The sequence below is a fragment of the Mustela erminea genome, chromosome 8 (assembly GCF_009829155.1).
Source record: "Mustela erminea isolate mMusErm1 chromosome 8, mMusErm1.Pri, whole genome shotgun sequence".
Classification (NCBI taxonomy): Eukaryota; Metazoa; Chordata; class Mammalia; order Carnivora; family Mustelidae; genus Mustela; species Mustela erminea.
Genome location: NC_045621.1, coordinates 103,249,237 through 103,266,005, shown reverse-complemented (window position 1 = coordinate 103,266,005; position 16,769 = coordinate 103,249,237). Strand labels below are relative to the sequence as shown.

Here is a 16,769-nt window from a genome sequence, read left to right as displayed (position 1 = left end):
ATTTCTTAAGAACAGAGATTAAAAAGTACCCACTATATGTGTCCCAGCCCCAATTTCTTGTTGAAGTCCTAACACCCAGTACCTCAGAATGTGATTTTATTTGGGAACAGGATCACTGCAGATATAATTAGTTAAGTTGGGATGAAATCATATCAGAGAGTAGGGTAAATACTTAACTGAATAGGACTAACATCCTTATAAAAGGGGGAAACTTGGGACACAGATACCCACACAAGGAGAGCACCACATGAAGATGAAAGCATATAGTGGGTGATACTTCTGGAATCCAAGGACTGTCAGCAACCACCAGAAACAAGTGAGAGGCATGCAACAAATTCTTTCTCATAGCTCCCAGAAGCAAGCAATCTTGTCTACTATACCTTGATCTCTTGAACTGCTAGTCTCTAGAACTGTGAGACAAAATTTCTGGTTGTCACCCACTTGTAATGGCAGTCCTAGAGAATTAATACATCTCACATTCTAAAGATCTGAGCAGGACTTACTAAAAAAGAACCTGAGAATGCCACATTATTGAGACCATAAAAGAAAAATAAACAAAAACATTCTGTAAGAAAACTCAAAGAATGCAAGTACACCCTAACTTTTCTCTTCTTCTCCCCAAGAGAGTAGGGCCTTGGAAAATCACATCAGGTAAATGGAAGCTCTGAAAGAACCTGTGAAAGAAAAGAATGGCATCTTACTTTGTGGTAGGGGGTTGCTGAACATCAGAAACTAAGCTTACATCAAAAGCACGGGGACTTAGATCTGATACATGAATCTATAAGTTTAGGGGCATATATATAAATGTATTTCCCATGCAGGGCATATATTTCCTTTAGCATGGAGCAGTCTAAACTCAGTGAGTTGACTGGAGCCACCCTTAATAACATGGAGAAAAAAGACCAGAAGTTGGACAAGGTACAACTGGGTGACTCAGTGAGTTAAGCATCCAAATCTTGATTGCAGCTTGAGTTATGATCTCAGGATTATGAGATGAGCCCTGCTTTGGGCTCTATGCTCAACATGGAGTCTGCGTGTGTCTCTCTCCTGCTCCCTCCACCTCCCTCTAAAATAAATAAATAAAAATTTCAAAAAAACCCTATCTTGATTGGATCTTCAATCAGGAAAATAGCTACACACGGCATTTATTGAAACATTTGGGAAAATCTGAGTATTACCTATATATTAGATGATAGTACCATATCATTGTTTGAGTGTGATAAATATGTACAAGAATGTCTGATTTTTGGACATACATGCTGAACTATTTAGGGATGTACTAAATAATGTCTGCATTATGATCCTCTCAATTACTTCAGCCGAGAAAATAAATGTTAGCAAACAGGCAAAATATTAACAGGTAGAAAACATAGAGGTAAGGCATATGGCTATTCATCCACCATTCTTTCAATTTTTCTGTGTATTTGAGTTTTCCAAAACAAAAAGTTGAGAGGGGAAAAAAAAAAATGCTTTTGTTTCCTTGAGCCAGGTAGAAGTCCGGCTTAAAGCCCATTCAATGAAACTACACCCATGAGACAAAATGTACCAAGGTAAGATGACCCACACAATACAAGTGTACTTTTTTTTTTAAGATTTTATTTATTTATTTGTCAGAGGGAGAGAGAGCGAACACAAGCAGGGGGAGTGTCAGGCAGAGGGAGAAACTGGCTCCCCATTAAGAAGGGAGTCTCACGACAAGACCCGAAGGCAGTCACCCAAATGACTGAGCCACCCAGGTGCCCCACAAGTGTACTTGAACAAGAGCTGAGCAGGGAATAAAGGAAAGAAGAGTGTTGCCAAAGGTGAAATATGAGGTATCCTGCCTATATGGGGAAGTGATCAGTTCTATGAGGGCCTTTGGAAAAAAAAAAAAAAAGTATTAGAGTCTAGTACAAAAGAGATAGCACCTATTTACAGGCAATGACACCATGCTGGGTTACAATAGCATCATGCAAGTAAAACTGCCCGTTTCCTCTTTCTTCTGACAGTAAGTACAAGAGTGAAGAGGAAAAAGTAAAGATTAAAAGAACAAACCACCACCAAATTCCTATCAAAATGAGAAGGAGGGAAGGGGCAATCATTAAATTGGATGTAAGATTAAAATTGGAATTTCTGTAACTTAAAGTATGTTTCAATTACTAAAAATAAGATAATTCTAGGGGCGCCTGAGTGGCTCAATCAGTTCAGCATCAGCATGGCTCAGGGTTCTGAGATCGAGCCTCACATTGGGCTCCCTGCTCAGTGGAAGCCTGCTTCTCCTTCTCCCTCCGTCTCCTGGCTGGGCTCATGGTCTCGCTCTCATTCTCTATCTCAAATAAATAAATAAAATCTTAAAAAAAAAAAAAAAGATGATTCTTATATGTACAAATGAAGAGCTAGGAAGGGAAAAGAAGAGTTGACCTTGCATAGATGAATAGAGTAATCAAAAGAAAGATAAAGCAGAGAAATCAGGCTTTTCCAAAAACAACTCCCAGTAATGAACCTGGGCTCAAGCCAGGAGCAACTCGGGATCTGAAAGCAGAAACAGGCACTGAGGTAAAAGGAAAAAAACAAAAAACAAAACCCAACTCTCCCTGGGAGGAATGAAACCCAAGACACCTCAAATGAGACTATAAACAAGAGTCAGACTCACTACTTAAAACAAAGCACTGTGTCTTCTAGATAGGAACAAGAGGCTGAAGAAGCTCAATTCACAAGTCCAGTCTCAAATGAAAAGACAGTGCTTGCCCGCAATGAAGGGAAGAATGAGAAATATCAGGGCGCCTGTGTGGCTCAGGGGGTTGCCTGTCTGCCTTTGGCTCAGGTCAGATCAGGCTGCCTGCTCAGCAGGGAATCTGCTTCTCCATCCCCCTGCCCTTGCACTCTCTCTCTCTCTTTCTCTCAAGTAAATAAAACCTTAACAACAACAACAAAAAAGAATTAGAAATACCTGTGCAACCAATAATAAGACCACCATACCCGGGCATAAGGATGGGAGGAAACTCTTCTGGAAGATCTTACTGTAAGACCTTCCTCAGAGCAGAGGATTTCAGAAATTCAGGTAGGGGCAATTTCAAAACTGCCTTACTAGGAAGGAGAAAGAAAAAGAAAGAGAAAGAAAGAAAGAAAGAAAGAAAGAAAGAAAGAAAGAAAGAAAGAAAGAAAGAAAGAGGGAGGGAGGAAGGAAGGAAGGAAGGAAGAAAGAAAACCTTTTTATTTTTTTTTTTTTAAAGATTTTATTTATTTATTTGACAGAGAGAAATCACATGCAGGCAGAGAGGCAGGCAGAGAGAGAGAGGGAAGCAGGCTCCCCGCTGAGCAGAGAGCCCGATGCGGGACTCGATCCCAGGACCCCGAGATCATGACCTGAGCCGAAGGCAGCGGCTTAACCCACTGAGCCACCCAGGCACCCCAAGAAAACCTCTTTAAAATAAGGCAAGTTGAGAAAACCTCTTTAAAATAAGGCAAGTTGAGGGCACCTGGGTGGCTCAGTGGGTTAAGCCGCTGCCTTCGGCTCAGGTCATGATCTCAGGGTCCTGGGATCAAGTCCCGCATCAGGCTCTCTGCTCAGCGGGGAGCCTGCTTCCTCCTCTCTCTCTCTCTCTCTGCCTGCCTCTCCATCTACTTGTGATTTCTCTGTCAAATAAATAAATAAAATCTTTTAAAAAAAAAAAGAAAAAAAAATAAGGCAAGTTGATGGCATAAAAACAGACACATAGACCAGTGAACAGAGTAGACCGCCCAAATATGGACCCTCAACTCTATGGTCAAATGATCTTCGACAAAGCAGGAAAAAATATACAGTGGAAAGAAGACAGTCTCTTCAATAAATGGCGCTGGGAAAATTGGACAGCTATGTATAGAAGAATAAAACTCAACCATTCTCTTACACCATACACAAAGATAAACTCGAAATGGATAAAAGTCCTCAACGTGAGGCAGGAATCCATCAGAATCATAGAAAACATAGGCAGTAATCTCTTCAATATCACCACAGCAACTTCTTTCAAGATATGTCTCCAAAGGCAAAGGAAACAAAACTGAAAATGAACTTTCGGGACTTCATCAAAATCAAAAACTTCTGCACAGCAAAGGAAACAGTCAACAAAACAAAGAGGCAACCCACGGAATGGGAGAAGATATTTGCAAATGACAGTATAGACAAAGGGCTGATATCCAGGATCTATAAAGAACTCCTCAAACTCAACACTCACAAAACAGATAATCATGTCAAAAAATGGGCAGAAGACACGAACAGACACTTTTCCAATGAAGACTTACAAATGGCTAACAGACACATGAAAAAATGTTCATCATCACTAGCCATCAGGGAGACTCAAATCAAAATCATACTGAGATACCACCAGTTAGAATGGCCAAAATTAACAAGACAGTAAAGAATGTGTTTCACTTATGAAAGTGAAATATGGTTTCACTTATTTGTGGAGCATATGAAATAACACGGAGGACATGGGGAGATGGAGAAGAGAAGGGCAAAATTGGGGGAAACTGGAGGGGGAGACAAACCATGAGAGACTATGGACTGTGAAAAACAATCTGAGGGTTTTAAAGGGGCAGGAGGTGGGAGGTTGGGTGAGCCTGGTGCTGGGTATTATGGAGGGCACGTATTGCATGGTACACTGAGTGTGGTACATAAACAATGAATTCTGGTACACTGAAAAGAAATTTAAAAAATTTTTTTTAAAAATAAAGCAAGCCGAAATCACAAACAAAAAATTACAAAGCATGTAAAAAAGAAAAGGAAATCATTAAATTTCTCATAAAATCACTCTAAAGTGACAGCATAAGGACACAAAATCACATTCACTTATAAGAAATAAAAAGGTGGGGAGAGAGAAATTTGAAGGGAGTGGAACAGATGAACAAGCTGTCATTGATTAGAAAAATTATAGAAAGCTAAAACCTAATTTTGGAATAGGGAAAAAAACTAAGTCATTCCAGAGAACTCATTAAAACTTGTAAATATTTTCTCTCTTTTCATGGGTTTCTTTTCACTTTCTTTTTTTTTTTTTTTTTTTTTTAAAGATTTTATTTATTTATTTGACAGAGAGAAATCACAAGTAGTCAGAGAGGCAGGCATAGAGAGAGAGAGAGGGAAGCAGGCCCCCTGCCGAGCAGAGAGCCCGATGTGGGACTCGATCCCAGGACCCTGAGATCATGACCTGAGCCGAAGGCAGCGGCTTAACCCACTGAGCCACCCAGGCGCCCCTCTTTTCACTTTCTTGACTGCATCCTTGGAACACGAAGTTTTAATGTTTGATGAATTCCAATTTATTTTTTCTTTTGTCACAGGTGCTTTTGGTGTCCTATCTAAAAAACTATTGCTGGGTCCACGAAAATTTACTCTTGTGTTTTCCTCTAAGACTACTATAGCTCTAACTATTAATTTTATGTCTGTGATCAATTTGGAGTTCATTTTTTTTACATGATGTGAGATAGGGGTCCAATTTCATCATTTTTTATATGAACATCTCATTGTTCAGCAGAATTTAATAAGTAGTGTTGACATAACAGGAGAACCATTTGGAAACAAACTAGATTCATTATTTATACCTTATACCAAAGTAGTTATAAGTGGATCCAAGATTACTGGTATTATATAGTTACATTATTGAAATTACATTATTATATAAGTTACTGATATTATACAGTTAATATCCCCAATATACATTAAAAACTCCTTGAAAATAAAAAAAAAGTGAACAGCCCTGTTTGAAAAGGCAGGAGATGCTACAAATAAGACTAATTCACAGAAAAAAATGGCTCTTAAACATACAAAAATACGTAATAGAAAGAATTAAAAAAAAATACACTGAATATATCCATTCCTTAATCTTGATCATGGTGTTAATATCACCTGCCAAAACTTATCAAACAGTTTGCATTAATTTACCTCATCGTGCATTAAATGTACCTCAATAAAGCTATAAGGGAAAAAAATACATTTCATCGCCAATGAAAAGGAATCTAGCAACATCTAGAAAAATGTATATTCACTACCAAAGGAATACCGTAATTACACAGGGAAAAAAAGGAACTAATCCAAGTAAATTTTAAGCTCAGTAGTTTATTTACTCTCAGTCTAAAGAGAACTGTGGGGAAATACTGAACTGAACTTAGATTTGTTGTTGACAGTGGTAGGGGTACAGCAATTCTGAAGCTATTTAAGCATGTCTCAAACAAATATGAAATTAATATACTGCTCGTAGTTAGGTTGTTTCTCACTAGGAGATAAGGAAGATAGAAATAAGGAACTAGGGAGGCAAAGAAAAACCTTAGATATGAGATAGGGATTAGAGTATCAGTATGAATTTATGATTTAAACATACCTATTTTTTTAACTCTGTCTACTAAGTCTAGAAGCAATGACATTTACAGGAGCAATGTACATATATAATGCCCAGATCTTGAATGCTAAATACTATTTTAACTAAAAGGAATCAGGTTCTTAAAAAAAAAAAAAAAAAAAAAAGGCTGAGTTCAGAGCTAAGGCAAAGGAAGTACAAGATGAGTGTGGAAGCTCTAATATCAAAAACTAAAAAAGTTCTCAAAAAGTGAGGTGGGGGGCACCTGGGTGGCTCAGTGGGTTAAGCTTCTGCCTTTGGCCCAGGTCATGTCAGGGTCCTGGGATCGAGCCCTGCATCGGGCTCTCTGCTGGGCAGGGAGCCTGCTTCCCCCTCTCTCTCTGCCTGCCTCTCTGCCTACTTGTGATCTCTCTCTCTCTCTCTCTCAAATAAATAAATAAATAAAATTTTTTAAAAAAGTGAGGGGGTACATAGGAATTGGTATAGGACGTAGTTTGACAGGGTTCTCTTTGGCCAGATTTAGAACAGTCTGACTATCAAAAGAATAAAAATAGTGACGAACTGGGGTGCCTGGGTGGCTCAGTGGGTTAAAGCCTCTGCCTTTGGCTCAGGTCATGATCTCAGGATCCTGGGATTGAGCCCCGCATCGGCTCTCTGCTCAGCAGGGAGCCTGCTTCCCTCTCTCTCTCTCTCTCTCTGCCTGCCTCTCTACCTTCTTGTGATCTCTGTCAAATAAATAAATAAAATCTTTAAAAAAAATAGTGATGAACTATATAACACACTGAATGAAAGAATCTGTGAATCTACGTATAAATAGATCAGAAAAAGTTCTACCAACTAACCAATTAATGTAAAATGACAGCAAATCACCATTTTGTAACAATCAATAACTAATTTTCACCACTAAGTGAAAGTTTGCTGGGAGACAGAATATTTGCACAAAGTATTCAGTAATTTTTTACAAAACAAAGATAACTAATGTAGTAGAAAAATCCGATAAACAACCCCCAAACCAAGTCATCTAAAACCAACACTATCAGTAATGGACAAAGCAGCATCAAGTACCTCTGATGTGATGTGCCAAAGATGTATCATATCTGTAGAGATAAGTCGCATGTTTCTGCTGTCAAGTGCATAAATGGAATTGAATCATGAAGAATCAATCAGTTAAATCCATATTAGGGACAGTCTATGAAACAATGAACATGTACTACTTAAGAATGCAAATGCTGTGACAGAGAGGCTGAGGAATTGCTGCAGATTAAGATACTCAAGAAATAACAAAATGTTAATGTGTCATTCTGAACTGGATCAAAGCAGTTGCTATAAAACACAGTTTTAGGACAAACAGGAAACTTGAATATGAACAGTATAGAGTAGGTAATAGCAGTATACTATATCTGACTCCCTGAATGTGGGAACAGCCTTGGGGCCATGTAAGAGAATGTTATTCTGTATCCCTCTCTCACTTAAAATCCACCATAGACTCCCTGTTGTAGGTGGAATAAAATCCATTCTTTTTTCTCCTGGCCTACAGGGCCCTCCGTGACTAGGTTCCTTCCTAGCACCCTCAGAAAGCTCCATCCACACTGGTTTTCTTTTCTACTCCTCAAAAACCAACTGACAGGCCTCTATATTATTAGCTGTTATGTCTGCCTGAGATACTCCTTCTTTCCATAGCTGACTCCCTTATACCACTTGTATCTCAACTTAGGTTATCTCTTCAAAAGCCTATCCCTCACCCTGCAGTCACTTACTATGATATGACCTTCCTTCCTTAATAGCATGTTACTATTTGAAATCCCGGCATCTGTATCTGTGTATTTATTATTAGCCTCCTTTACTAGAATATATGTCATAAGAGTAGGAGCTTATGTCTTGGTCACTACTGAATTTCCAGAATGTAGGACAGTGCCTGACACAGTAGATACTTAACAACTAGTCTCTAAATGACTGAGTTACCAATTTTGACATGTACCCAGTAGGGAGTCTACCATTTAAGCATGATGAAAATCCTAAGGAAATCTCAACAACTTTACATGCTTAGTACTGGGGTGAAAAAAGGGAGGGTGATAACTTTTTAGTATAAAAACATTATCATCAGGTCAGGAGACACACAAAAACAACTTATTACATTCATTCTGACTCTCAATATTATTATTTCTTTTCAAACTAAACAAAGCAGGAAGAGAGGGTTTAAGAGGTAGTGAGGGGGTAGGGGCTAGAAGAGAGGGTGAGCACAGAATGTGTACAAGAGGGGAGGTGTTAAAAGAACTTCTACTGTGGAAGATAGCAGCAAGGGTTTCTCTTCCAACCACTTTCTATCTCAAAACAAACCCCCAAAGTAGCAGGATCCACTAAAACTCATCTTCCAATAAACCTGTGGCTGATAGATTCAAGTTATAAAAGATGTGAATGGTGAACAATCATTTACTTGCTCACTACCACACCCTTGCATTTTAGAACAAACTGTGATGTATCTGAAGGTCATTTATGCCACATTCTTGTGTGCTGCTGTTACTGAAATTTTCATAGGTAACATCAGATAAAATACTTCCCCCGACTGGTTTGCCAAAGCCACTTCAGGATTTATCTCTGTATGTCGTGGCTGGTGCAACAAATCAACCAGGAAACATGAGGGTAAGAGGATGGTGAAAAGAAATTAAAAGACAAAGAGATGGAGGCAGGAGGGACACTGAGGATGATGTCCAACAGTGCTGATTTTATTCCACATCTTTCAAGCATTTATAAGGCAGACCACAACAGAAGGAGTAATACATCAGTATCTAGTCAGATTTCTATAACAAGTTTACATTAACTACAAGCAAACCTCATGATGCCAGGTAGTCTGGACTAATGCTATTAGCAAGACAATCAACCAGGGAGTGGGTTATGGGAGGTATAGGAACAACAAGGACCACCTAAAAATTCATGACCCTGACCACATTGTTCCCTTCTGTAGGGAGAGGGTGTGGGAAGTCACGTAGGCAAGTGCACGACATACAGCACATACCCTTTCTCAGTGTTACTCAACTTTCCCGTCCTCAACCCCTTGTCAAGGCATCTGGACTTTAAAGGAGACACAAGTCAGGGCCTGGCTGATCCTCGACTCCAACTGTGCCGTGGCCTCCAACATCTGTATTTTCTAGTATTTGTTACACAGCAAGAGAAAATGAAACACTAATGAACCTGGCATACCGTGCTCTCAATAACTGCTTAAAAAAACTTACTACACCCACTCTTTTCTTCCCTAGAGAAATATGTATATGATTTAAATGGAACATTCTTATTGTGCCTTCATCCAGAAAGATTTTTGTAACTGCCCCATTGAAACTTGTGAACAGATAACGGGATTACAAGTAAAGAGAAGTCAGAAGAGAATTATAATTAAAAAAGTATAATTTCTAAAAGCAAGTAATTCAACCCTGAGCACCCCATCTCATAAAGATGTGAACTACAAAACATAAACACTATTTACTTAATCCTTTTACCTTTTCTCTCTAGAACAGAGAAATAACTAATCCTGGTGTTAAGCGCTGTCACAGGGCCTTGCTTTCATTCCATACAATCGGCTTTGCATAGGTAGGGACAAACATAATGTGCCACCAAAGTAAAGTAAAATGTTCTATGAAAACACTAAATAAAGACAAGCTTCCAGAGAAAAAGGAGCACAAATAAAAAGAAGACAGAATTTCAAATACTACTGATAAAGAAATAAAAGATGACTTATACCCAATTTTCAAAATGGGCAAAGGATGTGAATAGACATTTCTCAAAAAAAGACATGCAAATTACCAATATACATATTAAAAATACCTAATATCATTAGCTCCCTGAAAATGCAACTCAAAGCCACAATGAGCTACCTACCACCCTCAAAATAACCAGAATGACTAAAATGAAAAAGGTAACAAAGTTGCTGGTAAAATATAAAATGGTGTAGCCACTTTGGAAAACAATTTTAACATTCCTTAAGATGTTAAACACAGTTACCACACGACCCAGCAATTACACTCTATCAATATATCCAAAAGAACTGAAAACACCTGTTCATGAAAAACAAAAAAAACCTGTATCTGAATCTGGAGAGCAGTACTGACAATAGCCAAAAAGGACAAACCCAAGACCCATCAACTGATGCACAAATAAAAGACTATGTACCATATAAAGGAATATATTAAACCATTAAAAGGAATCAAATACTTGTAAATGCTACAACATACACACACACACACACACACTTTTTTTTTTTTTTAATTTAAGTTAGCTCTACACCCAGTGCAGTGCTTCAACTTATGACCCTAAATCAGGGCACCTAGGTGGCTCAGTCAGTGAAGTATGACTCTTGATTTCAGCTCGGGTCATATTAGGGTCCTAGGATTGAGCCCCATGTCAGGCTCCACGCTCAGTAGGGAGTCTTGCTTGTCTCTCTGTCCCTCACCCCTGCTTGTGCTCTTTCTCTCAAATAAAAATAAAATCCTAAAAAAAAAAAAAAAAAAAAGTTCTACTGACTGAGCTAGCCAGGCACTCCAACATGAATAAATCTTAAAAAACACTATGCTAAGGGGCGCCTGGGTGGCTCAGTGGGTTAAAGCCTCTGCCTTTGACTCAGGTCATGATCCCGGCATTCTGGGATCGAGCCCCGCATCGGGCTCTCTGCTCTGCGGAGAGCCTGCTTCCTCCTCTCTCTGCCTGCCTCCCTGCCTGCTTGTGATCTCTTTCTCTGTCAAATAAATAAATAAAATCTTTAAAAATAAAAAAATAAAAACACTATGCTAAGTGAAAGAAAGTAGAGGAAAAACATCACAAATTATATGATTCTATGTATGGGGCATTTCCAGGATGAGCAAATTTATGCAGACAGAAAGATCAGTGTTTGCCAGGACTTGGAGGGAAGGGGAGAATAGGGAGTTAAGTCCTAATGGGTAAGGGGTTTCTTTGGGGAATAATGGGTATGTTCTGTAATTATACTGGTAATAGTTGTACACCTTTGTGAATATACTAAAAATCAATGGGTTGTACACACAAAAAGTTTCTTAAAAATATAGTCAGACATTTATTTTCAATCTATGGCTTTTGGCAATGTCCTAGCACACATCCATTTGTTAAGAATGTATGAAGAAATATATAAGGACACTACCTCCATTCATCTTTTTTCATGGACACTTACCTGAAGTCGTCTATCTTGTTTCCCACTACATTTTGGGGCATTTTAATTTGTTTTTACCTATTTATAGTGATGTCAGCTTAAAAAAAAAAAAAACCAAACAACAAAAACAAGGTCTCCCTATCCCTACTCTCTGAAAATTCAATTTATCTTTCCAGGTTCACTTCACTTCTTGTGCACTTAAGAAATATATACATGGTTTTATGATTTTTATAAAGATGAAAACATACCCCAGACACTCCTCTTGCATTTCTAATTCAACAATGTAGTACTGACGTATTCAATAACCAAGCACATGGAGAATATTCCTCATTCTTTACCAATTACATAGTACGGATGAAGCATACTTTAATTATCTAGTCTTCCACCAATTGGCATCCATTCTTTGCACTGTCTCTTTAGAAAGTTACTATTATGCTCCTTTTTACTCTCCACAGTCTAGGCCCCATCAAGCTATACAATATATGGAGTTGGTACAATGGGTGTCATTTTGGGTTCTAGGACCAAGCTGACTTGGAGGCCCAGCCTTACCATATACCGGCAATGTAACTTTGGAGAAGTTATATCCTTACTGTGCCTCAATTTCTTCACTAGCCTAAATACCTTATAGAGTCCTATAAGGAATAAATGTTTTGCTGGAGTAATATTTACTGCTATACCTCCAGAACAATGAATGTGAGGCACAGAAGTTCTCAAATATCAGCTATCATTATTACTATGCCTCCCCATGAATTCTGTACTCATTACCAAGACTCATTATTCAGGAATGATTCCCTTTGACTCTGCTGTTAAAATTTTCTTCTGCTGTAGCTCTCTTAGCCCATAATGATTAATTCATCCAATGCTCTTAAGTACCCCTCAAAATCTGATGCAAATGTCAGCAAGCCTTAACCTCAACCTTTTACTCTTTCATGACCTTGCTTGCCTAATGACTTAGCACTTATATCAGCTATTTATAAAATTGTCTATCTCCACAAGCTGAATGTAAATTTCTTGGAGCCAGGGATAGCATTTTGACTACTTCTGTACCACCAAATATGCCAAGATGTGCTTGGCATTCGTTCATTCATTTGATCAACTAATACCTGAGTGCCAAGCCAGGCAATACTCTGGGGACAGAGGAATAAAAATAAATGTTCTCCTTTGATGAAGCTTACATTCTATTAACAAATACAGAGATGACAAGTAACATATAATTTAAGATGAAGTGATGTGAGAAAAAAAATGAAGCAGGGCAAGGGGGAAAGGGAATGACAAGGTGGAGTGGTGTGTGATTATTTTATAGAGAGGTGAGAAAGGTTTCTCTGATAAGAAACTTGTGCACATTTGAAACTTGTGCACAGTACATTCACATTTATGTTTATTCATTCGAACCAGAAGAGATTCAAGAGAAGAATATTTATGTGGAAGTAAAAATACAAAGATTCGGGGAGGGAAAACACCTGGTATATCTGAACAAGTCTTTGGAGGCAGCAAACAAGATCAAGGCTGACAGATGACCAAGTATAAGAAAAAACACATTTTTGTCAATATGAGAATTTGGGGTTTTCGTCTGTATGAGATGAGAACCTCTGGGACACCTAAGCAGAGGAATGACACGATCTAAGTTAGAATCACCATCACTGTTAAGGGGACTATGAAACAGTAGAGGACCAAAGGCAATGGTTGGAAGACCAGAAAAGAAATTAAGGGAGGATGATAAACTGACACAGGGTAAGACTTCAAGTTATGTTACAAAGCTATGGTAATCAAAACAGCATGGTAATGACACAAAAATGGACACACAGTTAATTGATCAAAATAAAAAACAAATAAACCCACAACTATATGATCGATTAATCTTCAACAAAGCAGGTAAAGAACATGCAATGGGAAAAGAACAGTCCTTTCAACAAATGGTGTTGGGAAAATTGGACAGCAACATGGAAAAGAATTTGGACTACTTTCTTATACCATATACAAAAATTCAAAATGGATTAAAGACCTAATGTGAGACCTGAAATCATAAAAATCCTAGAAAAGAACAAGGTCAGCACCTCTTCAACACTGGCCATAGCAGCTTTTTTCTAGGTATGTCTCCTGAGGGATACAAAAGCAAAAACGAACTACTGGCACTACAAAATAAAAAACTTCCGCACAGCAAGGAAACAAGCAACAAAACTAAGAGGCAACCTATGGATTGGGAGAAGATACTTGCAAATGACATATCTGATAAAGAGTTAATATCCAAAAAATATAAAGAACTTACACTAACTCAACACCCCAAAAACTGAATAATCCAATTAAAAAATGGGCAAAAGACATGAACAGACTTTCTCCAAAGAAGCCAACCAGATGGCCAACAAACACGAGAAGATGCTCATCATCACTTACCATCAGGAAAATTCAAATCAATACTACAATGACATCATCTCACACCTGTCAGAACAGCTAAAATCAAAACACGTTGTTGGCGAGGATGTGGAGAAAAACGAACCCTCATGAACTGTTGGCAGGAATACAAACTGGTGCGGCGACTGTGGAAAATAGTATGGAAGTTCCTCAGAAAGTTAAAAATGGAACTATACTACAATCCAGCAATCACACTACTGAGTATTTACCTAAAGAATACAAACAGTAATTCTAAGAGATACATGCACATTTACGTTTATAGCAGCATTATTTACAACAGCTAGGATATGGAAGCAGCCTAATGTCCAACAATTGAATGGATAAAAGATGTGACATGTATTTATATGTATACACACACACAATGGGCTATTATTCAACCATAAAAAGAAAGAAATCTTTCCATTTCCAACCACACGGAAGGTGCTACAGATAATAATGCTAAGCAAAGTAAGTTAAAGACAGACAAATAACACATCACTGCATTCACGTTGAATTTAAGAAACAAAACCAACACGGGGAAGAAAGAGAGACAAACCAAGAAACACTCTTAATCATAGAGAACATAGGGGAGGTGGGTAAAACAGGTGATAAGAATTAAATAGTACACTTATCATGATGAGCAGTGGGTGGTGTACGGAAGCATGAATCACGATGTTATACACCTGAAACTAATATAACACTACCCAGCTAACTAGAGTAAGATAAAAAATATAAAAAAAAGGAAGACATGGTGAGAGCAGTAGAGATCTCTTCTAGTTGCTTATTTTCTCAGTAAAATAGGAAGCAAGATCCCTAATGGAAAGTGAGGAGTGAGAAGTGAGGAAGTGGGGGCGCCTGGGTGGCTCATTAGCATCTGCCTTTGACTTGGGTCATGATTTTGGGGTCCTGGGATCGAGCCCCATATCGGGCTCCCTGCTCAGTGGGAAGCCTGTTTCTCCCTTTCCCACTCCCCCTGCTTGTTTCCCTCTCTCCCTGTGTCTGTCAAATAAACAAACAGAATCTTTAAAAAAAAAAATAAAAAAGATTGAGGAGGTGGTGGAAGTTTGAAAGAAGAGATGGGACGCCTGGGTGGCTCAGTTGGTTAAGCAGCTGCCTTCGGCTCAGGTCATGATCCCAGCGTCCTGGGATTGAGTCCCACATCGGGCTCCTTGCTCCGCAGGGAGCCTGCTTCTCCCTCTGACTCTGCCTGTGCTCGCTCTTGCTCTCTCTCTCTCTCTCTCTCTCTGACAAATAAATAAATAAAATCTTTAAAAAAAAAAAAGAAAGAAGAAAGAAGAGAAATTACCGCCAGCATCACATGAGAATGTATAGAGTAAGGAAATGTGATAGGATTTCAGGCAGCACTGAAGACCTACATTCAGGGGCCAAAATTTAAAGTGAGACCATTCAACAATGTTGCATTTTACACTGTCCATCTACATGTACAGTACAGAGTTGGATTTAATTAGATGTGTACAACAGGAGAAGGGTCAAGAAATGTGAGGGTATGTAAAAAGGAATAATTATAAATGACTGTGTATAGGAAGTGAGGAATAAGAAGGTGATCTAGCAGGTATTCAACAAGTAATGAGATGAATTTAAAAAAGGAGATATTAATACAAGCCTCCCCAATCTTTAACTTAAAAATCCGCAATGACTGCCACAGGCCTCCTTACCAAACTCCTCAGTATTGATCTTCAATGCCTTTCCACACTACACAAGTACTTTTTGTTTTTTTTTTTAATTTGACAGAGAGAGAGAGAGCACAAGTAGGCAGAGTGACAGGCAGAGAGAGAGAGGTGGGCTCTCCACTGAGCAGGGAGCCCAACATGGAGCTCAATCCCACAACCCTGGGATCATGACCTGAGCCAAAGGCAGATGCTTAACCAACTAAGCCACCTAGGCACCCCCCAACACAAATACCTCTAATAGCTATTGCTCTAACATATCTGTTAAGCTCCACTTAAGTGATAACCAGGATATTCTAAAGCACATTAATCTCTCCAAGTCTTTCTAAAGACTTCTAAAGGTTTGGAGTTGGCATTCCCAGAAAGAATTAATGCAAGTTAATTATCTCCAAACTCCTAGAGAGTTTATAATTAAATAACCCCTGAAGCTAATAGCTAGGCTACAAACATAGCTTTGTTATAGAGAATTGTTCTTTGTAATGGTACACATTCTAGTGGTATTTTATATCCTAGGATGTTTTTCATAATTTCTCTGCATACTGCTGTAACCAGTTTCACAAGACAAAGCAAGCCATCAACTGTCTTCCTATTATCATCTCTTACCTTTCATTCTTTTTTTTTTTACTCTACCCACCCCTTATATTAATATTAATATTAACAATAATCAGTCATTAGTCAATAGGCCAGACCCTTATTAAGGAATCTCCAATTTCTCATAAACCCTAAATAAACACTGGGTATAGCTCATTTCTTCATTAAAATTACTTAAAAACAAAACAAATGAGAATTCCTTCAAGAATAAAAAATAAGAACTACAGCTGTTAAACCTGTTTTCAAGAGGAGGAGGTATAGGTTTATTACACCATTAAGGGAGTCTTCAGTCACACTCCTGGAGAATGTTGTTCTCCAAGTCAGATATCTCTTCTCTGTGCCAATATAAACAAAATGTTGGCTAACTGTCAGGAACAAAATGTAAAAGTTCACTCAAGTACCATCACCTAGAATTAAGGCCACAGATTGTTGTTAGGGACACAAAAGCTTAGGTAATTATCTAATAAAAAACTGTGAGAACAATTCCTTTAGTAAAAACAGGAATACTTGTTCTTCTGCTTCAGTATAAAAATAAAAATACATAATTAAAAAAAAAAAACACAGAAAATCTTTTTCCTTTCACCAATTTCTTTTGAAGTTTTCTCTTCTCTTCACTAATTCTCCAAGAAGGCTAATATATTCTCCACC

At 38.3% G+C, this 16,769-nt stretch overlaps 1 protein-coding gene across 9 annotated transcripts in view; it reads right to left on the bottom strand.

The window, feature by feature from the left end:
* EPB41L5 (erythrocyte membrane protein band 4.1 like 5) overlaps positions 1 to 16,769 on the bottom strand; it is a 144,688-nt gene that overhangs the window by 48,515 nt on the left and 79,404 nt on the right. The window lies entirely within an intron of this gene.